Source organism: Leptonychotes weddellii, chromosome 1 (assembly GCF_054177405.1).
Source record: "Leptonychotes weddellii isolate Sample4059 chromosome 1, ASM5417740v2, whole genome shotgun sequence".
Taxonomy (NCBI): domain Eukaryota; kingdom Metazoa; phylum Chordata; class Mammalia; order Carnivora; family Phocidae; genus Leptonychotes; species Leptonychotes weddellii.
The window spans coordinates 34726856-34750652 of NC_138369.1; the positions used below are offsets into that span (position 1 = coordinate 34726856).

Consider the following 23797-nt stretch of genomic DNA (forward strand, 5'->3'; position numbering starts at 1 on the left):
TCCCCGGCGACTGCTCTCTGCAAGTTTTCGCTGTAAGATACCCACACAAGCCGAGAAAAGCTCACTAAGTTTGGAGCTGAGGCTGCTGCAGTCGCCCAGACGAGTTCTCCTGGAGCCCCTTCCGGGACAGATAGTGACTTTTTATTCCCCTCCCCCGCCCCCTCTTTTCTTGGCTGATTGCCGAGAACGAAAAACATTTTGAGGCCCGCTATCTCAGCACTTACGGTCTTTATTTATTTCATTCCGGGGAAAGTTACAGAGCCTGAAGAACGCTCCAGCAACTACAGTTCTGACCAGAGATTCGGCGGACCCCAGGGTTTGGCCGGCTAAGGTTTCCAGGACCCGAGGGCAAATCTACAGGGGCGAATTGCGGGGACGAGGGCTGCTCCTAGGCTGTTGGGTTGGGAGAGGCTGGAGTGCTGGCTCCGTTCACTTCACTTAATACTTCTGAAGTGTCCGCGCTTCTAAATCGGTCCCTTTAAAAATCATCAGTACAATGCTGTGAGAGAGTATTAGCGCCATTTAAAAATTATTTTTACTGCATTACAAAATAAGTAACGCTGGTTCTACAACGTTAAAAATCGCACAAGTATAGATCTTAGAGAAGTTCCCCGTTACCCACCCCGCCACCCCTGCAATCATGTGAACTGTGTTCCTTAAGTTTTGTTTTGATTTTTTCCTTTGTGTATACTTTGTTATATTTCCATTTTCCAATCGGGGAAACTCAAGCTGGGAGAAGGCAAAACAAAACAAAACAAAACAGATTGTCCTGTAAGATCGCCTACAGCAGTGTTTCTCAAATTTTAATGTGGATGTGGATTCTGATCCAGTAGGTCTGGGGCGGGGCCTGAGAATCTCCGCGTTAAAAGAGCTTCCAAAAGAGGCTGATGCCTCTGGTCCGTGTACCTCCACTTAATTGGAAAGTGGCCATCCAAGAATCTGGACTTTTTTTCTTCCACTCTGGGGCAGCTTTTCAAGCAGTGTAGTGAGTCTTGTAATTTTCAGCAATACTTCTGTGTGTTGAAGGAATACTTCGAGATACCAATTTAGGTGATAAATACATAGCATCATCCATGGATTTGGTGATTTTTTTTTTCTCCCAAGGCTGTAGACATTGCTAAAAAAAAAAAAAAAATGCAGTTAGCACTGGTAAGAAAGAAATCAAGCTATGGAATTCTCATTTGGACTCTGCTGCCAGTTTCTGAATAGTGAAGTGAAAAAGTTGAATCTCTGGATTTAGTGTGGCTCTGAGGTCTAGAAAGCAGGATTACAGCATCCATTTTGTCTAATTGCTTTTACTTCTCCTTTATCTGGCTGCTAAAGCCCCGTGACCTTCACTATTTAACTGCTTCACCAGAGTGAAAGGATTGCCTTGATGTCCACAGGATTACTTGTTTTGAACTGACCTTTAAAAGTTGTCACTGACTACTAGATTTTTCAGTGCATAATTGAGGTCACTGGACAGTGTTCTTAAATCAGTGTTGGTGGCATTTGTTCTCTTTGTGGTAGAGGCTTTCTTTTCATTGCTTTAATCAATTAATGCATTTCTTTGATAGTACATGGGGTGGAATATAATTGGCCTTTGTTCAGATAAGCATGTGCCAGGAATCCTCCATCAGTATATTTATTAAGCGGCTCACAGGTTCTCAGATAATGAGTAAGAAACACATTCTTTCAACAAAGGTGTGTGGGCTTGTCAGTTTCACAGGGTGGGCTAGTGTCAACAGGGGGATAATCTTCAAACCAAACTGGTTTTGAGAAACAGAGAAAGCTCATCATACACCATAAATGGGAAATGAGTGCTTGCTTTGGGTGTCAGCTTCTTTTAGGAACCACCCACCACCACCTCTGCAGGGGCAGCAGACAGAGAGGTGGTTGATGAAATGCTACAGTGGAGGCCACAGAGAAGCTATAGTAATGTGGATCAGCCTCTTTAGGCAAAAGCAAAGGCTATCTGAGCCACTCCTCACTGGTTAATTTTAGAATAAAAAATACTGAAGGTCAGAAAAAAAAGGACAAGACAACCAACCCTCCTAGAATGTCAGAGTTGTCAGATCATGTATATCATTTAGTGGCTAAATTTAACAGGGGGACTAAGAACCAGAAAGGTTAAAAAAAAAAAAAAAGTACAGTGAATGGCAAGGTTTCTCCACCTTGGCTTTAGTGATAGTCAAATAATTCTTTTTGGTGGGGGCTTGTTCTGTGCATGGTAGGATGTTCAGCAGCATCTCTGGTTACTATCCAGTAGGTGCCAGTGGCAGCCTCAGCCCAACCCCCCAGTTGTGACAACCAGATATCACCAATGTCCCCTGGGGGCAAAATTGCCCTAGATTTAGAACCACTGGTTTGGGGCTACCTTTCATTAATTGCTAAAGTCAGGCACGTTCTAGCAGCCCACGTCCTCCGCTGACTGTAGAATGACCTAGTGAGTGCAGCACAGTGAGAGAGGGGTGTTAAATTGGAAGGTTGAAGCAGCACGCTCATAAACACGAATACACACTGTCAGAAGGTGAGTATTTGGCACTGGTCTGGCAGGCCCTCTGAGAAAAGTAGCTAGTTTTTCTGACATGGATTAGATTCTTAGTCAACAGTCACAGAAGCAGCTGAGTGTTTATAAGCAGATGATTCCTTGGGGACAGGTGGATTGGTCACTTTGCAAACGCTTCTTATGGCATCCACCATCTATGCCCTAACCCCTTCCTTCTATAGTCTAATTCAGCACTTTCTAACCAAAAGTGATCCCAAGCCTAATGGAAATGCTATGTTCGCCTTCACTCTGGTTTTAAATTTTGTTCTAATTGTCTTTTCTATCATATTTAATCAGATGATAATGTCTGCCCTTTTTTGAGCTGGTACTCCATGCCAAGCATTGTGCTCACTATGTGACCTTCATTTTTCTCATTTATCCTCACAGCCCATCACAAACTATGTGTCTTTAGCTCCAGTTTACAGATGAAGAAACCGAGGTTTACAGAGATTATGTAAGTTATCAAAATAGCAGTCAAGAACATAGACAGTATTCCAGAACCCTCACATTAATCTCTGTGAGCATTATGCTGCCTCCTGCAGAACCCCTAACTCCTCGGGAGTTACTACCCTTACAAATGATGTAGAAAATCACTCCATGCCCCCAACATTCCTCACCTCCTTCTTCCCCTATCAACCCTTAGCTTCCCCTAGGCTTTAAATAATTTGTGGGTTCAGTACTAGAGAAAGCACTGGAATAGGGGTGAACCAGATGGGCAATGTTGCCTTACTGAGCCCTTATTCCAGGGTGCAGGGGCAAGTATCAATACACAGATACCATACTGACTTAATAATGGGATGATGGAAGTTCTCTACAGCAGTGCTGATCAAAGTGTGGTCAGAGGCATGGACATCACCTGGATGCTTGCTGGAAATACACGATCTCAGTCTTCATCCTGGATGTACTGCATGAGAATCTGCATTTTAACAGTATCCCCACGTGGTATATATACACTCAAAGTGTGAGAAGCACTGGTATAAAGACTGTACAATAAGCTAATGTGCTGGAGAGAAATTAGAGGCGCCCCTTCTAAATAGGGAAGCCTGATGAGAGGAAATGTGAGTTGTCGCTTAAAGGACAGAATGAGCCCTCCAGGCAGAAGCAACAGAGAGCGCAGAGGTTCAGAGGGAGTCAAGCAGTTGGTTTATTTAAATTAGATGGAGCTTGCCTAGAACTTAAAACTGGGTGAGAAGGGGGAAAAATAGAATCAAGTAAGGGTAAAGAAATAAAGAAGTGGGTAGGATCCAAACATCCAGGGCTGGCAGGGCACACAGACTAAAGGGTTTGAAATGGCATTGAGAGTACTGGGTGGCACAGAGAGGTTTTGGGCAGCAGAGGGGTACAGCCTGATCAATGTCCAGTCTCTCCCTGCCCTGTTCTAGTCTAGAGCAGGGCCACCGTGTCCACCTTCTCTCCCACGTGTTTCACACTTAGTGGAGACTTAACTGTTGAACAAACTGCTCCCTCTTGCTGCTCCATGTAAGTTCCTGCTTCTAAAATCCGAAGCACAGATCGCTGCTGCTGTATAAGCTATCTGTATCACAGTGTGGGTTAAATAGGCTTCTGTGGCCTATCATCATTTAGAAATTGTTCCCACAACAAAATCTATTCTGAATTTTGAACAACCAGCTCCCACATGGAGAGCTGGATCACTATCTGGTTGTGAATTGAGTGGCTTTTATACAGACAAGGTGTGTGTATGTGTGTGTGTGGGGGGGGGACAAGTGTGATTCCAGACTTGTGACATTGTAGACATTTGGAGCTAGAAGGGAGCTCCTCCTTTATCCCACAGATACTGATCCATTATCCACTTTTATCCCACAGATACTGATCCACTATCCTGTAGAGTGCATAGATGACAAGACATATGGAAAAGGACACAAGACCTAGCTCTTACCTTAGAGAGTTCACAGGGTCTCCAAGTTTGGCAGCTGAATGAAATCACCAGCAGTTTTCATATGAAAACAAATGTATCAGGTATTTATCCAGTCCAAAGTACTCATTATAAAGTGGGGAAATGAAAGCTCAAAGAAACTAGATGACTTTTTAAATACATGTGATGAAACATATTATAGTCGCAGACACCCGGTTACTTGCTACCCAGTACAGCAGAGAAAGGATTGGACCAAGTGTCAGGAGATGAGTGTTTCACTGGATCACTGAGTAACCTTAGGTAAAGTCTGTGATTTCATATAAATTTGGATGTGTACATATATGCAATTCAATTAGGGTAAGCAAACTCCAAATTTTCTAAGATCTAACACTAAAGAATGTTTTTCTTACTCTTGCCCTGGTATAGATATCCATGTGGTCATTAGGGTCCAGGGTCCTTCCATCTACTGGCTTTGTCCTACTTCAAGCCCTGTCCTCAGACCTGCCGCATTCAGTGGATGGGAAGAAAAGAAGGAAAGATTGCCCACCCACATTCCAGCGACTGTAATTCAGTCACAGGGCTGCACTAATAGTAAGGGATACTGGGAAATGTGGTCTAGGTGTGTTCTCAGGTAGAAGAAAAATTAGGTTTTGTGTGCATGTAGCCAACCTATATATGTATGTGTGTGTATAATATATGTGCATAAATACATATGTGTATACATATACATACATACAGGAGAAAAAAAGATTGTTTAGCTGAAGAAAATAGAACATCAGAATAACCATAAAGTCTACAAGCAATAAATTTCTTTGTCCCTCAAATAAAAAAGTATGACCCATAGTTAGTAGCACAAGGCTGATACCATGACTTCCAAGTCATCAAGGACTTAGGATTCTTTAATAACTCCTGGTCTACCATCAGTAGGGCAAGCCCTCTCTGCTCACTTCATGGACAGGATGTTCACTGTAGAGCCCAACCAGTCCAGGAGAAAAATGAAGGAAAGTGGGGTAGACCAAAAATTACCCCTCCTAATTTAACCTTCTTTAGGACCTTTCTGGGAAGCCTGTCCAAGTAGTTTTTCTTACATCTTAGCAACAACCCCTACATGTAAAGAAGACTTATGAAATAAAGTCTTTTATGAGGGCACATTGCTTCCTGGTATATATTACAGGGTCTTAACATGAGATATCATTTCACATCCACTAGGATGGCTAATGTCAAAAAGACAGACAATAACAGGTGTAGACAAAGGTATGGAAAAATTGGAACCCTCATACATTGCTGTGGTTTTGTAAAATGGGACAGCCACTTTAGAAAGTATTTTGACAGTTATTCAGAATATTAAGCAATGGATGACCAGATGACCCAGCAGTTCCATACCTAGGTATATAACCAAGAGAACTAAAAGCATAAACTTGCATGTGAATGTTCATGGCAGCATTATTCGTGAGACTCATAAACTTTAAACAACCCAAATATCCACCAGTTGATGAATGTGTAAGCAAAATTCATATATCCACATAGTAGAATATCAGTCACCATAAAAAGGAACAAAGTACTGATTCGTGCTATAATATGGGTTGACATTGAAAACATTATTCTGAGTGAAAGAAGCCAAACACAAATGGCTACATATTGCGTGATTCCATTTATAGAGAACTTATAGAGAGACAAATTAGATTAAAATGCTTGTCAGAAGCTGAGAGGTGAAGAAATGGGATGGGTATGGGATTTCTTTTCGAGGTGATGAAAGTGTTCTAAAATTAATCATACAGATGGTTACATAACTGTGAATGTACTAAAAGCCACTGAATTGTACAATTTAAAAAGGTGAATTTCCTGGTATGTGAAGTGTAGCTCATATACTGAATTCAATAAAACTGTCTTAAAAATACAAAAATATTAATAGGGATCTGTTGATAAGAAAGAAGGGTATGATGGATATTAGATACATAGGGAGCATTCTGCATGTGTCTATATGCACACATAAGCATTTTTTTCAAAATTGTATCTATTAAAGTATTATCTATATCTATTTAAAAACTATTTTCTATTTTCTCATCCATACCAAAAGTTGTATTTTAAAAAATTATTGATTTGAATTGCATTAGAACTCTTTTTACCTTCAAGTTCCTGAAACTCAATTCAAAATGACTCAGGCATTTAAAAAGAAAAAAAAAAAAAAAAGACAAGTACACATCATTGAAAAGTCCAGGAGGTAAAAATGGCTTTGGGCATAGCTGAATCCAGGTGCTCACATGAACGTATTAAGAATCTACTCTGCGGGACGCCTGGGTGGCTCAGTCAGTTAAGCATCTGCCTTCAGCTCAGGTCATGACCCCAGGGTCCTGGGATCAAGTCCCACATCGGGCTCCCTGCTCCGCGGGAGTCTGCTTCTCCCTCTACTTGTGTTCTCTCTGTCAAATAATAAATAAAATCTTAAAAAAAAAAAAAAAAAGAATCTACTCTGCTTTCCCCTGGACTGGCTTCCTCCTTAGGCAGGTTCTCTTCACATGATTAGACCGATAACCCCTGCAGCCCAGGTTTGCCTGTCAACACCAGCAGAGAGAGCATTCTTTTTCTTATAGTTCCAATACATTTCCAAGGCATGACACTCGTCCTGCCGTGGGTCCTCTGTCTATTCCTGAACCAGGGAGTGGGGACAACTTCACCCAGACCACAAGAAATAAAGGTGGGGGAGGTAGCAACGTTGGAATGGCAAAAAATATATGCCCACGATAGCCTTATTATAGGAGTCATCACTCTTCCTGGGGGTAGCGGGGACAAAGCATTGCCTGTAAAATATATACACCCATTGTCTTGGAATGAATTTCAAAAACACCAGTCAGCCTCCCTCATGCTTATCAGTTACACCCTGCCTTGCAGCAATCACCTATGAAGGGAAAACAAATACACCTAAGGCCATGTAAGATTTTTAATAAATTCAGAATGACTTCATGTTACAATGGACCCTCTCCCTCCAGCTAAATCACATGAAGGTACAGTTTCTAAAGTCAACTTTAAACTTTTAAAAAGTTGAAAAGATGCCTGTCATGTCGGTCAGTGCTGGATGTCCCCAAGACCTAGGACAGTGTTGGCTCACACTGGACACTCACAAAACATGGTGCTTGGCTATGTAACTTATCCAAATATTTACTGGTCCAAAAACCCTTTTCAGGTCTCTAAGACCTCAGAGACCCTTGATTATTCCTAAGGAGAAAAGAAAAGAACGTGATCTGAACAGTGAGTCCTTTGAGCACATGGAATCCCCATTAAAAATAAGATGGCTCAGTCGTCACAGGTTTATGGGAAGGTAAAAAAAAAACCATAAAAGGAAATATTCATAAATAAAAACCAGAACCCTAGCACTGGTTTCACTAATAAATAGGACATTTCTAATTCAGAAAATCTGCCTTTCCGGTATTTAAGTTTCACTCTGCAGTGTGTTCTTTAAAATAAGCAAGATCTTGGGCGCCTGAGTGGTTCAGTCAGTTAAGCGTCTGCCCTCGGCTTAGGTCATGATCCCAGGGTCCTGGGATCGAACCCCGCATCGGGCTCCCTGCTCCGCGGGAAGCCTGCTTCTCCCTCTCCCACTCCCTCTGCTTATGTTCCCTCTCTCGCTGTGTCTCCCTCTGTCAAATAAATAAAATCTTAAAAAATAAAATAAAATAAGCAAGCTCTTTAACCTTCCTGCAGGTCAGGCCTGTGACCTAGGAACTCATTAATTGTAATTTTTCTCCTGGCACCTTCTCCATCGTTCTCATTTACTCCGTCTGTAAAATTATGATAATAATAATCTGTGCTCACCTAACATACGGTAATAATTGCTAATTAACTAATTTTTATATGTAGAAGCCCCTGAAGACTTTACACAGGTGCTAAGTTATTATTTTAGGCTGGGGGAGGGAAGATAGGACTTTCTGTTTGCAAGTATGATGGCTCATACTCTAACGCTGCCCACCCCACAGGGATGCAATATTATAAAACTGCTTTTGTGTACCACCCACTGCTGATAGATTTGACAAGCAAACCCTGCAGTATGATATCACTTTCTCTTGTCACCTTGGGCCTCAAATAGCCAGAGTTGTGTTCATTGTTTCACCTATGGGGGGCCTTTTTATAGCAAAATATAACCACTTGAGCACTGGCATCAACTAAGCTCAAAAGATGTAGAGTTACAACTCTCAGACTAGTGATTTCCAGAATGCACCCCCTGCTCCCCATCTAATATAGAACACACAATTGCTTTTCAGGTAAATACTATTTGATTATATTTAAAAAGAGAGTTGTCCCCCCCACCCAAAAAAAGAGAGAGTTGCCCATCATTTAGGGTTGTTGTTGTTTTTTTTTCTTGTCTTTCCTTTTTATCGTTTTTTACAACAAAAGAATAATCTTTTCATCTGGGAGGGCTTCAGGCAGAACATTTTTGAGATGTCAGCCAACCAAGAGAAATGTGACATTACCATTCTTTGAAATCGTGTCCTGAAACTGTGGTTTTGGTACCCAGATAACCAGGCACTTGGCAATGAAAAAGCTAAAACAAAACATTACTGAAAATAGTCCTACAATGGTATGGTGTTTCTAGGATAATCGTTTGTTATATTTTAACAAACAAAAGTCACTTAAACCTTTCATTCTATTTTCATGGCTGCACAGGAACAGACATGAAACATTTCACAAAGTTGGCCACGAGCTGCTGGCTACAGGGGCAAAAAGCAATCATGGAAAAAACTTAAGCAATGGTAACATTTTTCTCTACAGGTAAAATGGAAAATGTGTCCACATGCTGGCATACTTTCTGTAATTTTGGCAAATAGCACACTCCATCTTGACAGAATACACAGAGCCTTAGAAGTTGAATCCAAAAAGATGAAAGAACTAGGAGGACAGTGAGTCAGTTTGTCATTGGTGGGAATCTCTGCAGTAACTTATAATTTATCCATGGACTGTGTAAACTTAAAGATGAAGATAAAGCTGCAGTCGGAGAGCTCGGAGAGAGCTCACTTGTATTGGTGTTCTTCCTATTCCAGAACTACTAAGTTTCTGATGGTTCTTAAAACTGTAGGAGATAAGTGAAAGTGTGTTTCAAACTTCTGTAATACATGCTTTGTGTGTCACTTCCAGAAGGGCTGTAATTGACTAGCAAAGACAGGAACTACCCAGTTTGTGAATGGAATTGTGGGTGATGGTCTAAGAATTGCACACAACTCCAGATAGAGTAGCCACCCCCTCATCCGAGGGGCGTGCACTCCAAGACCTCCCCTCCCCCCTGCCCCGGGGATGCCTGAAACCAAGGCTGGTACTGAACCCTATATAAACTATGTTTTTTTCCTATATATACAGACCCTATGATAAAGTTTAATTTATGAATTAGGCACATGGGGCACCTGGGTGGCTCAGTCGGTTAAGTGTCTGCCTTTGGCTGGGGTCATGATCCCAGGGTCCTGGGATCGAGCCCCACATCGGGCTCCCTGCTCAGCGGGGAGCCTACTTCTCCCTCTCCCTCTGCCTGCTGTTCTGCCTATCTGTGCTCTCTCTCTATCTCTCTGTCAAATAAATAAATGAAATCTTTAAAAAAAATAAATCAGGCACAGTTAGAGATTAACACTAATAATAAAATAGAACAATGATAACAATATATTGTAGTAAAAGTTATGGGAATGTGGTCTCTGTCTCCCTCAAAATATCCGGTATTTTATACTCTCTCTTCTTATAATGATGTGAGAGGATGAAATGCCTACGTGATGACATGCAGTGAGGTGAGTGACGTAGGCGTTGTGACATATAGCATCAGGCTACTACTGACCTGACCATGCGTGGGAAGGAGGATCATCGGCTTCCATGACCACTCTTGACCCTGAGTAACAGAAACTGCAGAAAGCGAGACTGCAGGTAAGCGAGGAAGACTAGTGTTGTCACAAAAACTTAGGAGTGCCTTTTGGGAAAAGTCACAAGAAGATCACATGGCACACATTAATTGAGAATGGTACATTTTCTTTTTCATGCCAAAATCCCCCACAGAGGGACTTCTGACCCTTTTGTTTTGCGGCAGTTGATAAAAATGTATTGAATTAAATAATATATACGTATAAATTTAACAGTCATACTAACCCTAAGTCAGTGAATAACACCATTCTACTCAGTAGAGAGGATTTCATCAAAGAAACAATACATGTGATAGTGCTCCATATTGGGACTTGGCAAGCTTTTTTCTCTAAAGAACCAGATAGTTGGGACTCCTGGGTGGCTCAGTCAGTTAAGTGTCTGCCTTCGGCTCAGGTCATGGTCCCAGGGTCCTGGGATCGAGCCCCGCGTTGGGCTCCCTGCTCGGCGGGGAGTCTGCTTCTCCCTCTCCCCCTCCCCCTGCTTGTGCTCTCTCTCTCTCTGACAAATAAATAAATAAAATCTTAAAAAAAGAAAAAGAACCAGATCGTGAATATCTGTGGCGCTGTTGGCCACGTCATCTCTGTCACAACTCTTCAACTGTAACGGGCTCGCACAAAGGCAGCCAAAGAAAATATGTAAATGAATGGCTGTGGTTCCATGCCAAGAAAACTCTATTTTCGAAAGGGCTGGCTTTTCGCCCATGGCCTTAGTTTGCCTGCCGCTCTCATATATGAATGCACTGCCATCTGGGCTGGACGAAATCAGCTCAACTCGAACCCGTTAGGACCTTCAGGGTGAGATAGCCTGGTATGGCCTTTATAATAAATAGATGTTCCATTAATGTTGATACTTGGAACAAAGGGGACAGTAGAGTATCATAAACTTGAGAGTCAGAAAAACCTACGTTCATATTTTGGTTCTACCACTTACTGACTATAGGACCTTTGCAAGTCACTCAGCTCAGTTCCTTCTCTGTGAAAGGGAGATGTTATTACTGCCTGTGTCACAGGGCTGATGTAGATGAAGTGGCCCACCGTTTAAATCAGGAAGCCTATGGAAAGCGCTTGGCACAGTGCCAAGCAGCTACTGAGCTAAACAACATTAAGACTGAATTAATGACCATAAGGACAGTAAGCATTCTAGTGGACTAGAATTGCCCATGCCTCCTAAAGTTATCACCTACAAACTGGGCCCAGATGCTCTGCCCTAGATCCCTGGAATGCAAGGATCCTAATGTGTTTGTACACAGACTATGGATATGGGGTGATAGATGGAGTAATTCTCAAAAGCAGTTTGCTGACAAACCTCACCAGAAAGGGGTTAGAGGAAAAAGAGGCTGAATCAGAGCTACATATGAATCATCTCTATCTTGGAGTTATTTATTATTCTGTGAATTAGCCAGTTGGTCCCCATAACAATTTGAATGACCAAAAAACAAACGAACATCAGAAGAATGTGAGGTCCTCTCTCCTTAGAAAAAAATGGTGCCAACAGTCATTAAGGCAACTCCTTGAAAGGGAATTATTCGAGGGCATTATCTTTCAAGGATAAATGTGTCCACCATGCTAAGTGCAAAAACCAAAGGATCTTTGCCAGAGCCCTATAACTGAGATTTCCAGTGAAGATGCCCTCATTACTGAGAATCCATTTCAAACAAACCAGGGAGATATTTCTTCATCCGCTGTTTCAAGGATTTGAGGCAGAAACTAGAGAGCTATTTAATTGAAGAAATCGTAAGGTCAGACATGTCTTATTCTCACCTCTATATCCCCAAGATGGAGCACAGTCCCTGGTATACAGTAGATGCTCAATAAATGCCCATGATACCGTTGACCAACAGAAGAGAAGGTGCTGTGGCTTTCTCAGATTTCCAAAGGCACAGACACACAGTTCTGGAGCATGGTACTGTTCCAAGCCCTTGTGCTGCACTGTGGGGCATATTGGAGACAGTAACCAATTGCGTCATATTATATGCTTGGCATAATTATACTGTTGGCTTTTGTCTCCTTTGGTGCCAGTCAGTCTCAAAACACATGCCGCTTCCTCGCTTTGCTTATGTAAAGTGCTAGGGTTGCCCACTCATTACAATTGAGATTTGTGAACTCTGTGTCCACATTCTGAGTCACTGCAGCCCAGAGGCTCATGCTTGGGAGACCCGGGATGGCTTTTCCCCAGAGAAGAAGTTCAACAATGGGCATTTGCGTCCTAGAAGAAAAAGAGGAAAGTAGCAGACACGGGCTGGCTGGGGCTAAATCTGATGGAAAATGGTGATCAAGTTTGCTTTTCATTTTTTAAAAAAGGAATTATCAAGCTGCTTTTTTCTCAGTTTTAAAAAGGGAGTTTCATCTGTAGGGAGCTACAGATTCTCCCCCCTAAATCTCTTTCCCATCCATTTACTTTGTCTTTGCCACCATCCTCATCCCAGCCACCATCTCCCCTACCTGGATGACGGCAGTATTTTCCAAAGTTGTCTCTCTACATCCCACCGTGCTCCTTTCCATTTCCACATTGCTGCCAGAGTGCTCTTTTTAAAATGGAAAAATCGCTCTGAACCACTGCTGCTTATAAACATTCAACAGTTTCCTGTGTCTTTTAAGAGAAAAATTATAACCCTACACTTCACTTCTCAGGCTGGGCATGATCTCACCCTGCCTCTCTTGCCAGCCTCATTTTGTACTCCAGCAATTGAAGACATTGCCAATTGTCCCCTGGTATCCATTCTCCCTTGTGTTTAAACAAAACAAAACTGAGTTTCCCCAGGGCGCATGACTACCCAGCCAAGAACTACATTACTAGTCTTTCTGAGTTCTGGACAATAGAACACAAGAAGAAGTGAGGTTGTCCCTCAAAAGGAAATAAGCTTGCCCTCCATATCTCCTCCTCCTACTGGTTGGCATGCAGGCTAAGCACATAAGACCAGAGGAGGGTCCAAAGTATATCCCACAGGCCAAACCCAGCCTATCAATATTATGTCAATAAAGTTAGATTGGAACATAGCCACATCAATTGACTTAGGCATTGTCTATGGCTGCTTTCATACCGCAATGTCAGAGTTGAGAAGTTGTGACAGAGACCATTTGACTTGCAAAGACAAATCTGGTCCTTGCCAATCTGGTCCTTCACAGAGGACTTTGCCAACCTGTGCCCTACAGGGAAACAGAACAACAAGATAGAAGAGGCCTAGCTTCACGACATTATAGAGCTGGTCACATCATCTGAATCAGTGCATCTGGGCTGATAAACATAAAAAAATAAATCTGTCTTGTTTCAACCTCTGTATTAGGGCCTTCTGCTGAAGAGTCCTTCAACCTGAGCATTATTGACAGTTTGGGTAGGACAGTTCCTTGTTTTAGGATGCTGTGTTGGGCACTGTAGGGTGCTAAGCAGCATCCCCAGCATCGACCTACTAGATGCCAGTAGCATTCACTCCCCAAGTGTGACGGCTATTAAGTATCTTCAGACGTTGCCAAATATCTGTTGAGGGATAGAATTACTCCTGGTTGAGAAGCACTGTATTAGAGCAACTTCATCAGCTATACCAAGCATCTCTCTCTTCTTAAACCTTCCAGAACCTCTCCCCCACTGCTAGGGACTGACTCACCATCACTGTTCTCTCGAGCAGAAATGTTCTGACCCACTCCTCACATAGTTATCTCCTACTTCACTTTCATGTGTCAGCTTCCCATCACTTTCTCAGGACCCTCCACTGATCCTCCCACTAACTAATGCTCTGATAGTCCCCTGTAGTTTTCCTAGGCAGCAATATTGTGCTTATTGATACACTGTTTACCATTCATAGACACACATAATAAATAAAGAGACGGTTGTTAACTGGCTTACTCCTGGGATGTTGTAATTTTGCAGGGAAAGCAAGGAACTAGAATTGGTAGAGGAGGCAAACATGAGTCTTGCCATGGTCCTAACTGGGGAACTGGGTCCATATTGCTGGTTATAGGATAAGCAAGAAGCAGCCAGCGAGAAATGGGGTCTCCTTACTTCCCAGCCCCAGAATTCCCATAAACCAAGGGACCTGCCTTCCTTCCATAGCAGCTAAAACATCTGTTAAAGTTAGTCTGTTTCTGTATTTCACAGCAACATATGGATTTGTACTTTGCCTTTGGTTTTGCAATCACTTGCATGTTAACCCTATACTTTTCGGCCTGCGAAGTTGTGTGTGATCTGATATATTAACCCTGCACTATACTCTTTTAAGTAAAGTTAAAGATAATCCCTACAATCGCATCTTAAATTCACATCCAGAGAAATATGTGTCCCCTACACTCTCCAGCTCCTCCAGTTGCCCGAGCTAAGAGACGAAACATTCAGATAGATCTAGATGCTTCCTTAGCACAAGCCATTAAGAGAGATGTATGTGGTCTACTTAATTCCTTTATATTTTTCTCTCTATTCAGTTAGAGTTTGTCTTCTTTCTCAATCCCACTCTTTAGACTTCTGCACCTTCAAAGCATCTTCAAATCTTTTTCTCAAGATCCTTAGCATTCTGAAGTGAATGTTCTATTCTAAGTGAACCTATATACTGTTTGAAATAAAGGTACCCTCCTTGTCCTCTTGTAGTAAAACACACACTAGTTGTGTGCATGTGTGTGTATAATGGTTGCAAGAGATATTTGACCACCATACCAAAAGAAATGCCTTTTGCGACAGATCTGGTCATAAGACTTAGTTCTACCAGTTATTAGGATGCCAAGATGTCTGTGAACAGCATATAATCTCTGAGCCGTGGTTTCCGCAGCTTTTAAACGGGTCTAGTACTGCTTACCTAAAGATGTGCTGGACTGAGGAACACGGTCCCTTGCATATAACAGGCATTTGATGAATATTAGCTGTTTCTATGATCCATTCACTCAGTCTCTCCTAGAATCCCTAAGACAGGTCACAGACCTTCTTGAGATGACCAGCTGGTGCCAGAACAGACAGTGATTGTGCTCTGCTAACTAGATCATGTGGGACTTGACCACTTTACCTTGATCTAAACATGTGAGGGAGCCCCAGGCAGACATCGTAAGGGACAGAGTATCTTTCTAGGAGCGCACGAGGTGAGCAGCCCCCTCACATCTTGACACTTGCACTTCTCTCATGCCTCACTGTGTGGAAGCAAGCATCCACAAGCACATGTGTGCAAATTCATGTCCGTGCATCTATGCACCCCAAAATACCACCTGCACCCCATCCCCCGAACCTTTATATCTTACTCAAGAAATCTTTAGGCTTGCTCCTCTCTCTCTCCTCTCCCCTTCTCTGAAAGTTGTGTAGGGTCACGGATATATGGATGGAAGGCATACATAATGGCTAAGAAAAACCTTGAAATAGGAGAGGGCAGGACAAATTGTGAATCACATCAGAGTGAGGATGGGCTGGGAAGACAGGAATAAGAACAAAGTGTCACAATATCTCAAGATGTAAGTTATCAAACTAAGCATCCAGGCATTTTATCCTTAGTTGGGTCATGATAATGATAGCTGCCATTTACTTTGCATTTACTCTGTGACAAAAGTTTAGCAAAGAATGTACAAATTACTGGGGCGCCTGGGTGGCTCAGTTGGTTAAGAGACCGTCTTCGGCTCAGGTCATGATCCTGGAGTCCCGGGATCGAGTCCCGCATCGGGCTCCCTGCTCGGCAGGGAGTCTGCTTCTCCCTCTGACCCTCCCCCCTCTCATGTGCTCTCTCTCATTCTCTTTCTCTCAAATAAATAAATAAAATCTTTAAAAAAAAAAAAGAATGTACAAATTACTTTAATCCTCATAACAACCCTCATGGGTAGATACTATTACCCCCATTTGATAGATGAGAAAACTGAGGGCCAGATTTGCCCAGGACTTCCTGTGGACCTGTGAATGACCAAGTAGAATTTCAAACTCCTGGGTGCTTCATGCCAGACCCTAACCTCACTGTGCTATAGAGTGAGGTCCCAGGGATCCCACACAGTAGGAAGGCTGAAGAATCCTGAGGTAGCTGATGCTAGCTAGCACCCACCCCGAATCCATTCTCCCCATCCATGCCATGACGATACGGCTTGGACATGGCTGCCCAGCCAGCTGTCCCCCTTGGAACAGTGCTTGCATTGAGATGTACCATGTCACTCACATTCACTAATGCAGTGTGAGCGGAAGTGGCCTGTGTCACTTCTGAGCCAACATTTTTAAGAGGCAGGCATGCCTCCCCCATGTTCTTTTGTCCCCCTCCCTCTAGCTGGATTCACAAGGCAACCAACACTGAAGGAGGACTGAACTTGGAGATGGAAGGAATCTGGGTCTCTCCATCACCACTTGGAACTGAGGGAAGCTGACGGGCAACACTCCCTTAGGACACTTTTGTAAGTAAGAAATAAACTTGTATCGTGATTATGCCCTCATAATTTTTAGGGCTTCTTCCTTACAGTCATCATATTATCTGAACTCATACAACTTCTTTCTTTGCTTTAAACAACAAAAATTGCCCCTTGCTGGTCTAATGAGATAAAAAAACAACAACAACAACAAAAAAAACAAAGACCCCCGATAGCATGAGTCAATGGAAAATGAATCACAGCTCCATAAAATAAACATCTCCATAATTTAGAGACAAAATTCATTCAAACATGACTTATTAGACATGACTATTATTTAAAACTGTTTGTCCTCTATCCTTTTCCCTTCAAATGAAGTAAACATGGTTCGATGGAGAAAATGTGAATGCAGATGATGCTCATAATATTTCAAACTCTGAAAGGTGTTCTGATGATTAAATTATTTCAAATTAATAACAGGAGAAGAGAACAAAGTATTTACTGTAAAAAAAAAAAATCATTAGCTTCTTTTTCCTTTGGCCTGGAATTGTTTCTCTCATTTTCTTCAGTCACACTTTATTCAGTTGAGTGTCTGACTTTCTGAGCCAGCTTGTCTTTTATGAATTTTCCAGGTGGTTTGAAACCCAGAGTAATTAAGTGACTTCTGCAAGGTTACATACAAAGAGCTGCAGCCTCCCATCTGAAGCCTCCTTTTTCCGCTTCTGGGCTTCCCTCCTCTGCATATACCCCCCCAACCTCCATGCAGAAAACCAAGCAGACATTAGGTCTTTTTCTTGGGAAACAAGCATAAAAACCTCTTTTAACCTTAAAATTAACTTACTTACTTACCATTCCTAAGCTCTTGCATTTTCAAAGTTTGGGAATCCATCTTTGATGTGCCAATTCCTGAAAGCATAAAGATGAACTCTCTTTGCTGAAGTTGGTGCCTGTGGAATATTCCCAGACACGTGGAAATAAACTCTCTGCTTCTCTTTCAGCTCTGTATTCCATGCTTTAGCAGAGAAAGGGAAAGTGCATGGAATTAAAACGCAGACATGGCACCCAGTTACAGCCCCCTGTGGTTCTGGCTTTATGCTTTTGTATGACAGGCTCAGAAGAGAGACAATAGCTAGTACACGAGCCTAATTACTCTGTGTGCACCACTTGCAAGCTGCAGTCTGGACCTGGGTTTGATTTAGTGCTTTTGAATAGAACAGAGAGAGGACGGTTAAGGCTTATTACCGCAATTGTGGTTTCCAAGCTTCATATCCACACAGAGGCTGGGTCAGGCTCCATTTTTTGGAGCTACAAATATTTCACCTAGCTCCTCACCCTTTCCTGCTAAGCTTAAAAATGGGTCTGTGAGCTTTGTCTTATAAACTTATCCCTTACGACACTTACAGTTAAAGGTTTCTTATTAGGGCCCAGGTCCCCGACCCTGATAGAATTCTCAGCCACTGGCCTTGGGGTCAAGGGAAAGCTGTAATGGTGACCTTATACAATGTCATGTCACCCTGTTCCTTTTATACTCCTGAGACTGACCATTTCCTTAACAGTCACCCTCGTATCTCTGACTTCCCTTACATCTACCCACTTATAGCCTTACTTCGGAGGGTAGGAATTTGACCTTTTGATTTTTACCTCTTAATTTTGAGGTCATCCTTCAATGGCTCACCCTCAACCCTGCCCATGATTGCCTTTAGGGTTTGGCACATAAGGCCACCCACTAAAGGTAAGTCAACTTTTAGGTTGATTGTCTGATGGGACAAATGGACATATTAGATGTCTATATGTAGTCAGTGTGTTTTGGAGACAGAAGCAATCTCTAAGCATGGCTGTTGCTTTTCCTGGTCCAGCACTGGCATCCTCTTTGAAAGTGGTCCTCTGATTTTCCCTCTGAGGTACTGTACACCCCCTGTTTTCAGGGCAACGGGTAATGCACATCTCTTGGATTCAGGGATGGGCATGGAACCCAGCCTGGCCAATCAGCATATTCTGGGCATAGTGACTGGCAGAAGGTGGACACATGATCCAAGTGTCGTAGACTGAGTGTTTGTGTACCCCTCCCCTGAAATTCATATATGTGATAGTTTTAGGACGTAGGGGGTTTGGAAGGTGATTAGGTCATAAGGGCAGAGCCCCCATGGGTGGGATTGTGCCATTATAAAAGAGGCCCCACAGAGCTCCCTTGCCCCTTCCACAATATGAGGTGATAGCAAAAGGATGGTCATCCAGGAAGTGGGCCCTGGTCAGACACCAAATCTGCCTGTGCCATGATCTTGGACTTCCCAGTCTCCAGAAATGTGAGAAGTCAATGTTGTTTATGGGTCACCCAGTCTGTCGTATTTGTTGTAGGAGCCCAAATAGACTAGGACATTGAGGTGGTACAGTCAGAAGAAATACATTAATTTTTCTATGATTATTGCAATGGATACACTCTCTTTGGCCTGGGATGAAGGCAACATGGAGGAAAAGAGATCTAAGAAATAATGTGTGACAGTGTCCTGGTGATGCATATGACCTCCTGGATCCATCTGTGCCTGAAAACATACTGATTCTTGCCCTTAAGCACGTTTGAACCAATAATTCCTTTTTTGCTTAATATAAGTTGGGCCGGCTTTCTATCATGGATGACCAGGAGAGTTGAAAGTAAGTTAAAATAAGGCCAAAGTGACTATATCCAATGATTTGCAACATGTGAGCTATGGAGTTTTAAGTAATAAAATGGCTAAGATGCACTGGGCTCCTTTCTTTAGTCTTTCTCTATTGCCTCACTCGCTCATAGGACTCGAAATATCTTTTGCACGACGCTGTCCAGTTTCTCCTGGGTGCGCCACACTACCCACCTTATTTCCTGGTGTACTTCCCACGATACTCAGAAACATCTCAAATGGTCATTTCCAAAATCAAATTCTTGATTGCTCCTCCCAATCAATGATCTTTTCTTGATCACCCTCACGTCAGTAGAGACTGTCATCATCTAGTCAGTTGGCCAAGCCAGAAACTGGAGACAGAGCTGTGCCTCCTCCTTCTTCCTCACCTCCCGCGTTCAGGCCCATAGAATGTCCTCTCTGGGGGCACCTGGGTGGCTCAGTCGTTAAGCGTCTGCCTTCGGCTCAGGTCATGGTCCCAGGGTCCTGGGATCGAGCCCCACATCGGGCTCTCTGCTCCTCGGGAAGCCTGCTTCTCCCTCTGCCACTCCCCCTGCTTGTGTTCCCTCTCTCGCTGTGTCTCTCTCTGTCAAATAAATAAATAAAATCTTTTAAAAAAAAAAAAAAGGATGTCCTCTCTGTTCGACCTCTTAGATGAATCGCAAATCAGCAGACTTCTCTCCATCTCTGCTGCCCCCACTCCAGTTCAAGGGTCTTCAGCTCTGTCCGGGGATACCAGAGCAACCTAAGTCTATTTTCTGATTCTTTCACAGTCATTTTCAAATCCCTGCTCTACACGACAGCCATCACAAGTCGACTTAATTGTATCACACATACCCCTGCCTAAAACACTCCACTTCGCATGAGACGCAGAACTAGCATCTCACCATCTGACCCCCACCTAATGTCCTTGTGTACCAACTCACTTACCACATACCCATCCCTATAAGGCTTTTCTTGCTTTCCTGGACACGGACTGGCCACTTCAGGGTAAGCTCCTGTTGATGCTCCTTTTACTAAGCTTGCTCACTCTTCCTCAGGTCTTCATATAACATTGACCTTTTTGTCCTGCAATTCCCAGCCTGAATTATCAGGTTGTTCCGTGCACAAGTCCTTCTCCATCTCAACACTCCATTTGCTTCCTTTATATGCTTCCACATTTTGAAAATACTTATCGGCTTACTTACATACTATCTGTCTTGACACTCGACCAAACTCTGTAAGGGCACATGGTGAGCACCTGATAAATATAACTGGATGACAGTTCTGTGACTCCATGTGCAGACAAGCCATGCTCTCCAGACAGAATACATAACACATGTTGCACATACATGGGCTCTTCATCAAATGTTTGCACATGTTATTGTGTGTACCCAAGCACAAGTACCTTTACAACATTAGTGAGTTCAGATTGGCTTTTTTGGTCTTTAGGTATTTTCTTTTTTTTTTTTAAGATTTTTATTTATTTATTTCTTCATTTGAGACACAGAGAGACAGAGAGAGAGAGAGCATGAGAAGGGGGAGAGGCAGAGGGAGAGGGAGAAGCAGACTCCCCGCCAAGCCAAGAGCCCGATGTGGGGCTTAATGCCAGGACCCTGGGATCATGACCTGAGCTGAAGGCAGACGCTTAACCATCTGAGCCACCCAGGCGTCCCTAGGTCCCAGTCCCTAGGAACTGACAATTTCCCCAGTTCCACCTCCAGACCACCAGACCCTGGCAATCTGTACAGGCTGATTGCCTAGCAATCCCCCACACTCTTTTTTTAACGTTAAAAGTTGATCCTCATTAGGGTTTTCATGGTGCAGAGTTCTAATTTGGGGGATGCTGAAAATGAGGAGATGCATTCTCAGGAAATGAAAAATTATAAATTTGGTGAGAAAGTATAATAGACCATCAACCTGAATGGAAGCTACACATTGTTTCAACACTAATTCAGTTATACCGCTCCCCACTGCCTTCAGCAGGTTATGTGACTTATTCAAAGATGATTCATAGGAAAAAGATCCACATGGAGCTTACATATAAAAACTGGAAAAATAAAAAAATAATATAAACAAGAAAAGCTGGATTATGTACATATGTATCCCTATGTAAAGAGAAGAAGATGAAATACACAAAAGATGACAGAAACAACCTCCAAGGAATTATATACAATATAATCTAAGAAAATATTTCAAATAAGAGATATGAAGATTCCAAAAAGAGGTGTTAAGACAATCAAGACAATAGAAGGTGGGGCGCTTGGGTGACTCAGTCGGTTAAGCATCTGCCTTCAGCTCAGGGCTCAAGGGCTCAGGTCATGATCCCAAGGTCTTGAGATTGAGCCTCCCTCTACAGCCTCCTAGGGTTCCCTGCTCAACAGGAAGTCGGCTTCTCCCTCTCCTTTTGCTCCTCCCTCCCGCTTGTGCACCCTCTCTGTTTGACCATCTTCAGGATTGGCTTTTAATTCATAATGTTTCTTCTTACCTCTTACTCTTCATTCCTCCCTCCTTCCTTCCTTTCATTCCCTCCATTTTTCCTGCCTTTCTGCTGTCCTGTCTTCCTTTTCTTCTTATACACATAGAGAAATATTGAATGTAATTATCACCAAATGTTAAAATGGTTATTTCTGGGAATTTTGAGTGATGTGGAGGTATAATTTTTAAAATTTGTATAACTCTATTAACTTATATACCTCAAAATTATCTTTTTAAATGTGGGCTGGGTCTCCATCATTAAAAATATTGTGAACCATTGGCTTAGTCCTACATTCTCATCTCACACACAAGGAAATTGGCACCCTACAGCATAGCATGAGGTACAGCATCGAGGGGAGGGGACTGAAGACCAGTCCTGGGGCTACTTTGGGCAGTCCAAACCATGAATAATGCCCATGGTGTTAAGGCTGGTTTGTTAAGAGTTAGTCTAATGGCTGGCCACTGCTAATAAATGCATTTCCTCTCCCAGTTAACAGTAGACATGGAGCCAAAGCAAAACACCTGAGCTTCTCCAGAGGACCCTTCAAGACTAGGGCAAATGCTGACTATTTCAGACAAAGGGACAGGCCAGAGAAATGGTAGGTATTTTTGTTAAGTACCTATTGGCAGCCATGAGTTTGACCTCAAATATCACCATCTGCTCTGTTTGCAAAGACAATCAACCCAATTTTTGAATTCTATCTTTTCAAATGAAGGGTGGCTATCAGGATCTCTTTCCGGAGCACATTTCCTCAGCTTTTTGCTTTTCTCCTCACTACTCACCCTTAGTTCTCAATTTAAAAGTCCCCTCCTCAGCAGGCTTTCTCTGATCTAAAGAGAGTCACTTCCTAGGTTCCCTTTCCCATGTCCTTGTTTATTTTATTCAGAGCGATTATGGCCATTATAATTAGTTTCTTTTCCCTTGTTCATCCTCCTGCTAAAAGTTAAGCTCCATGAGAGCTCACTGGGTATCTATAGCCTTTATCCCAGCACCTGAAATATATCAGGTTTCAGACGTATTTCTTTACCCTTGCCCCCCAAAAGAGACTATACTCTTATCTGAGAAAATATCCTATTAAAATTTAATTTTAAATAATGGTCGTAGCTCCATCAACAGTAAGTTGGTGACTGGTTACTCCCATGCTCCTATGACAGATGCAGGAGCATTAAGCTCTGTCATGTCCTATCAGTGAGACCTGGGGCAAGCTGTTCACCTCTCTGAGCCTCAGTTCCCTCACCTGTAGGATGGGGGTCATGTTAGTTGGGAGGATCATATAGAACATGCTCCAGAAGCATTCGGAAAACTCTTTAGAGCAATGCAAAGTGAGGGATTCAGTATCAGTACACTGTATTGGAAGGCAGAACTTTAAGATGCTTGCTGTCACCCCATGGCTTAGGCTCCCTCAGAAATGGAGCCTTCCATGAACATTTGTGTGAGATTGATTCATTAGGGAGTGCATCCAGGGAAAAAGAATGGAAGGGTACAGTGTGGAACAGGGAAGAGAAGAAAGTCAAACAAGAATGCCATATCATGCACCGTCTTACTGAAGGTGACTCAGGACCATGGAGGAGTTATGGACACATCAAGTCTCATGCCTCAGAGTTACCCCAATCAGAGGTGAAGCCCCACACCCATCAGTCACTGGTTGGGAGCTGCTCCCAGGGGTTGGGGTGCAGGAATTCCCAGGTGCTTCTACTTCAGGAAGGCACCAGTAGCCCGAGGGCAGGCATAGTCTTCCAAGAACTAGTGAGCACAGAAACGGTAAAAGGATTAAAGCGAGAGTAAACACGGACGGAGCATTCACTAGGAAATTCCTGTCTCAATCACAGACTATTGTCCTTGGCAATAGGGTTCATGTTATGAGTTGAGATTAGATTTGAGTACACTACTACCTTGTATTTATGCAGCATTTCTTGTTTCTCTTTGAAGTGCTTCTCCACATAACTCATGCAAAAGGATAGCTGAGAGCAGGCTTGGTTGGATCACGTGCGAACCATAAAAAAGTACATTTTCAAGGGCAATAGGTTAAATAAAGGAAAGAGGTTCACTGGTTTTACAACCATGAGTGGTTTCTATTTTTCAATAAGTCAAACCCTTTAGAAGACATGGCTG

General features: G+C 42.8%; 1 long non-coding RNA gene across 1 annotated transcript; it reads left to right on the forward strand.

Annotated features, from left to right (window-relative positions):
* The first annotated feature begins 23 nt into the window (after positions 1-23).
* Positions 24-22466, forward strand: LOC145721698 (uncharacterized). Its single transcript, XR_014145543.1, has 3 exons — positions 24-4504; positions 16501-16624; positions 22175-22466. It is a non-coding gene; the product is annotated as an uncharacterized LOC145721698 (long non-coding RNA).
* Positions 22467-23797: the final 1331 nt, after the last annotated feature.